General features: G+C 39.2%; 1 pseudogene; it reads left to right on the plus strand.

Annotated features, from left to right (window-relative positions):
• On the plus strand, positions 1309 to 4935 carry LOC109353960 (annotated as a pseudogene).

The raw sequence follows: 5121 nt of genomic DNA on the forward strand, positions 1-5121 counted from the left end.
TTTTATTACTTGGACGATACGGCACATTTGTCGTTCCTTAAATATCTAATAAGTTTTTGGTTAGCGATTTACATTAGTTCTTTATAGAGTTTATTGAGTTTTGTACATAGTTATTCTTTAATTCTTTGTAGTATAATGCAAAACCTTGTGCTAACCTTTGCTGTAGTCTTTTTATTTATGTTTTTGCGAGGTAAATCTAAAGAAGAGAAACTACAATACAATATAGAGATTGAGAAGTCTGCTAAAAGTAATTGGAAGAAAGTAAAAGAGAAGAGACAACAAGGTCCTCAGGAAGCACAGTGTAGCTCTGAACCGACTACAATTTCTACAAATTCAAAATCTCAGTCAAAGAATATGGAAAACGTCAATAATGTTGCTGATAATAACCCAAGGCCTAATCCTCCAAGGAGGACATTAGGTGATTATGCCATGTATCAAGGTCCTCGGCACTACTCTAGCAATTGAGGAAGAGGTTCTGAGAGAGACTGAAGCTGGAAAATCAGAGAAGGCAATCAGGAAGGGTGACCTACCTCAGTTGAAGGATCTCCCTTATCCAAAGAGACCTTCCAAGAAAGATAAAGAGGGATAATATGCTATGTTCTTGGATTTATTCAAGAACCTCCAGATCAACATTTCTTTCATGGAGGCGATTGAACAAATGCATGTTTATGCAAAATTTATGAAAGCCTTGTTGACAAAGAAAAGAAAGTTTTCGGAAGAGACAGTGACCTTAGAAGGTGGGTGTAGTGCTATCATTCAGAAGTCTTGCCTGAGAAGACTAAAGATTCGGGCAACTTCACTATTTCGGTCACTATTGGTGAATTATTTGTGGGAAAGGCACTACTTGATCTGGGTGCCAACATTAATTTGACGCTCATTTCTATGATGAAAAGGATTGGGGATTTGGAGATCAAGCCTACCAGGATGACCTTGCAACTTGTTGATAGATCTGTTAAATATCCTTATGGAGTCGTGGAGGATGTTTTGGTGAAGATAGATGGGTTGGTCTTTCTAGTGGATTTTGTCATCATGAATATTTACGAGGATGAGGAGGTTCCTCTTATTTTGGGCATACCTTTCATGAAGACTGCCTGAGTTATTATTGATGTTGATGATGGAAAGTTGAAGGTAAGAGTTGAAAACTAGGAGGTTAATTTTAATGTTTTTGAAGCTATGCAGCATTCGAGGGACAAACAACACTGCTTTCGGGTGGTTGTCATTGAGGACTTATTCATGCTCGATGACATTCACTTGAATAGTTGTAGTCCCTTGGAGAAGGTATTGAGGGGAGACCTATAAGGAAGCAGTATGGAGGAGGATAAGATGATCAAGACATGTTTGGCAGAGTTAGATGCACCCCACAAGGTTGTATCTAATCAGAATCGAGTTGAAGAGTTAGGAAAAGAGAAGACATTTGAGGCTCCAAATGTGGAGTTGAAAATACTTCCTTCGCATTTGAAGTATGTATTGTTAGAATAAGGAGGGCAGAAACCGGTAAGCATTAACAACGCCCTTTCATTTGATGAAGAACGACTATTAATTAGGGTGTTGATTAAGAATGTAGGGGCAATAGAAGGGGGGTATGATTGTGGTTAGGAATGATAAGGGTGAATTGATCCCGACCAGAACAGTCACAAGATAGAGTATGTGCATTGATTACCAGAAATTAAACCAGGCTACTCGCAGAGATCACTTTCCTCTATTATTCATGGACCAAATAATTGAGAGATTGGCTGGACAAGCATTTTACTGCTTCCTGGATGGCTATTCTAGCTATAATCGGATCATTGTGGATCCCCAAGACCCAAAAAAATAGCTTTCACTTGTTCTTTTGGTGTCTTCGCATATAGGAAGATGCCATTTGGATGGTGCAATGCACCAGCAAAATTTCAGACGTGCATGTTAGCTATTTTTTCTGATCTTGTGGAGCAGTGCATTGAGGTTTTTATGGATGACTTCTCGGTCTTCGGGTCGTCATTTGAGAGCTGTTTGGCAAATCTGGATATCGTTCTACAATGATGTGTTGAGATAAACCTAGTACTGAACTTGGAAAAGTGTCACTTCATGGTGACTAAGGCAGTGGTCTTGGGACACAAGATCTCTTCCAGGGGCATCGAAGTTGACAAGGCGAAGATTAAGGTCATTAAGGACCCTCCACCACCACTTAATGTCAAGGGAATTCGGAGTTTCCTTGGGCATGCAGGTTTCTATAGAATGTTTATCAAAGAATTTTCTAAAATAGCAAAGCCACTCAGTAATCTTCTCAACAAAGATACTATTTTTCAATTTGATGTTGAGTGTGCCAAATCTTTTGAAACCTTGAAACAAAAACTGATTTCTGTTGTTGTTATAGTAGCGCCCGACTGGCATCTTGATTTTGAACTTATGTGTGATGCTAGTGACTATGTCTTCGGTGCGGTTCTAGGACAACGAAAGACTAAAGTTTTCCATGCTATACATTATGTTAGTAAGGTACTTAATGAGGCACAAGTTAATTATGTCACCACATAAAATGAATTACTAGTTATAATGTATGCCTTGGAAAAATTTATATCATATTTGATTGGCTCCAAAGTCATAATTTTTACAAATCATGCTGCTTTAAAATATTTTCTAACTAAATCGAACTCCAAGTCGAGATTTTTGTGTTGGATTTTGTTATTGTAGGAATTCGACTTGGTAGTCAAGGATAAGAAGGGGAGCGAAAATTGTGTAGCAAATCATCTATCGAGACTGATCAATCAAGAGGTAATAGTGAGAGGCTCAGAGGTGGTGGAGGAGTTTCCTGATGAGAAGCTTCTCTTGGTTCAGGAAAGGCCATGGTTTGCTGACATGGCTAACTTTAAAGCTGTAGGGGTAATTCTTGAAGAGTTATCGTGGCACCAAAGGAAAAGATTCTTGCGAGAGTCCCGTCAGTATGTATGGGACGACCCTCATCTTCTTAAGAATGAGTCAAATTTATTATTGAGAATATGTGTATCTACAAAGAGGCTAAGAGCATCTTATGGCACTATCGCAGTTCGCCATACGGAGGGCACTTTAATGGAGAGAGCACATATGCAAAAGTCCTCCAATCTGGCTTATACTGGCATTCTGTATTCAAGGATGTACATCAGTATGCACAACAATATGATAAATGTCAGAGATCAGGTGGGATCTCTAAGAGGAATGAGATGTCATTGAGAAACATTCAGGAAATTGAGGTGTTTGATTGCAGAGGGAGTGACTTCATGGGACCATTTCCACCATCATGCTCACAAGTATACATTCTAGTGGCGGTGGATTATATGTCCAAATGGGTAGAGGCTGTAGCTTCACAAAAGGATGATGCTAAGACTGTGATCAATTTTTTGAAGAGTAATGTATTCAGTCGGTTTGACACACCTCAGGTACTTATTAGTGGTGGGGGATCACGTTTCTACAATTCACAATTGGAGAAGGTCCTATAACACTACGAGGTCTGACACAAGGTAGCATCACCTTATCATCCACATACAAATAGACAAGTGAAGGTGTCCAATTGAGAGATCAAGAGAATTCTGGAAAAAAGAGTGTCAACAACAAGGAAGGATTGGTCTCTTCGACTGGATGATGCACTATGGGCCTATCACATCATTTAAAGCACCGACTAGATTATCTCTTATTCAGCTAGTATATGAGAAGGCGTGTCATTTGCTTGTAGAGCTTGAGCATAAAGCATTTTGGGCCCTCAAGTTCTTCAATCTGGATCCCAAGGCAGTAGGTGACCAAAGGAAGCTTCAGTTGCAACATTTGGAGGAGATGGGACTTACTACTTATGAATCCGCCAAATTATACAAAGAGAAGGTCAAGTTGTATCATGACCAGAAGATCCGTAAAAAAGACTTCAGGGTGGGTCAGAGTGTGCTTCTATTTAATTCTCGGATGAAGTTGTTTTCGGATAAACTGAGGTCTAAATGGTCAGGACCTTTCCTAATTAAGGAAGTTAAATCACATGATGCGATCGAATTGCAAGACTTTGCATCTTAAAGAAGCTGGATAGTCAATGGCTAGAGGGTGAAACCTTACTTGGGAGGTAACGTCGAGTGGCTCGCCAAAATTATCAACTTATCATATGCATAGCAGAACAGGTGTCGAGCTAATGACGTTAAACTAGTGCTAACTGGAAGGCAATCCAACTTTATTTTTCTATTTTCTTAGGTTGGAATATATGTTCCAAATCATAAGACACTGGGAAACAATTTAGTAACTAATAACATATATAATATTAACTTAATAACAATTTAGTAAAATATATAACACTACAATTCACACAAAAATTGATAATTTAAGTTAGAAAATTTGTTGAAGAATTTAAACAATAATAAAACATTATTCCCTAATCCCTAGTATATATTTCTTTAATATGCGGTTCGGTTCGGTTCCAACGGTTCCTAAATTTCTAAAACTATAAACCCAACCGAACATAAACGGTTCCTTAAAAAAATAACCGAACCGAACAGAACCATATTTTGCGGATCGGTTCGGTTCCATCGGTTTCGCGGTTTAAACCGGAACCGCTTACACCCCTAATTACATGAGGAAAAAGACATTGGCTCAAAAGAACCCCCTCCTAAGAAGTTAAGATGAGCATCAACTTCAGAGCTCTCTTAGAGTTTGACTGCACTATATACAGAAAGAAAGGGAAACATGAGCAATATATCCTTCTCCTCAACTGGGTTTTTTGTTTCTAAAAGGAGGGTGCAAATGGAAATGGAAGAATACCATGTTTTCACAAAACCCATGACTAAGCTGAAATGGTGGGCATTGGCCATCCCAACTGACAAGTTCGACTCTAACGTCATTCGTGAATTCTATGCCAATGCCTACCCACTGGAGGGGAAGAATTTGCATACAAGTCTTGGGTCAGAGGGAAGACCATCCTGTTTGACAGAGACACTGTCAATGGCCTGCTGAACAACCCATTTGAAGCATGAGATGAGGACTTGTGCCAGTTTTATGATGCTGAAACCAATGGTGAGTTCACCAACAGAGGCATTGTTGCACTACTGTGTGTGGCTGGAAGGTCATACAACACCAATAGTAATGGACAACCCCTCCAGATCTATAGGAAGCATATGACTACTTTGGCTAGAGTGATAT

The sequence above is a fragment of the Lupinus angustifolius genome, chromosome LG08 (genome assembly GCF_001865875.1).
Source record: "Lupinus angustifolius cultivar Tanjil chromosome LG08, LupAngTanjil_v1.0, whole genome shotgun sequence".
Taxonomy (NCBI): Eukaryota; Viridiplantae; Streptophyta; class Magnoliopsida; order Fabales; family Fabaceae; genus Lupinus; species Lupinus angustifolius.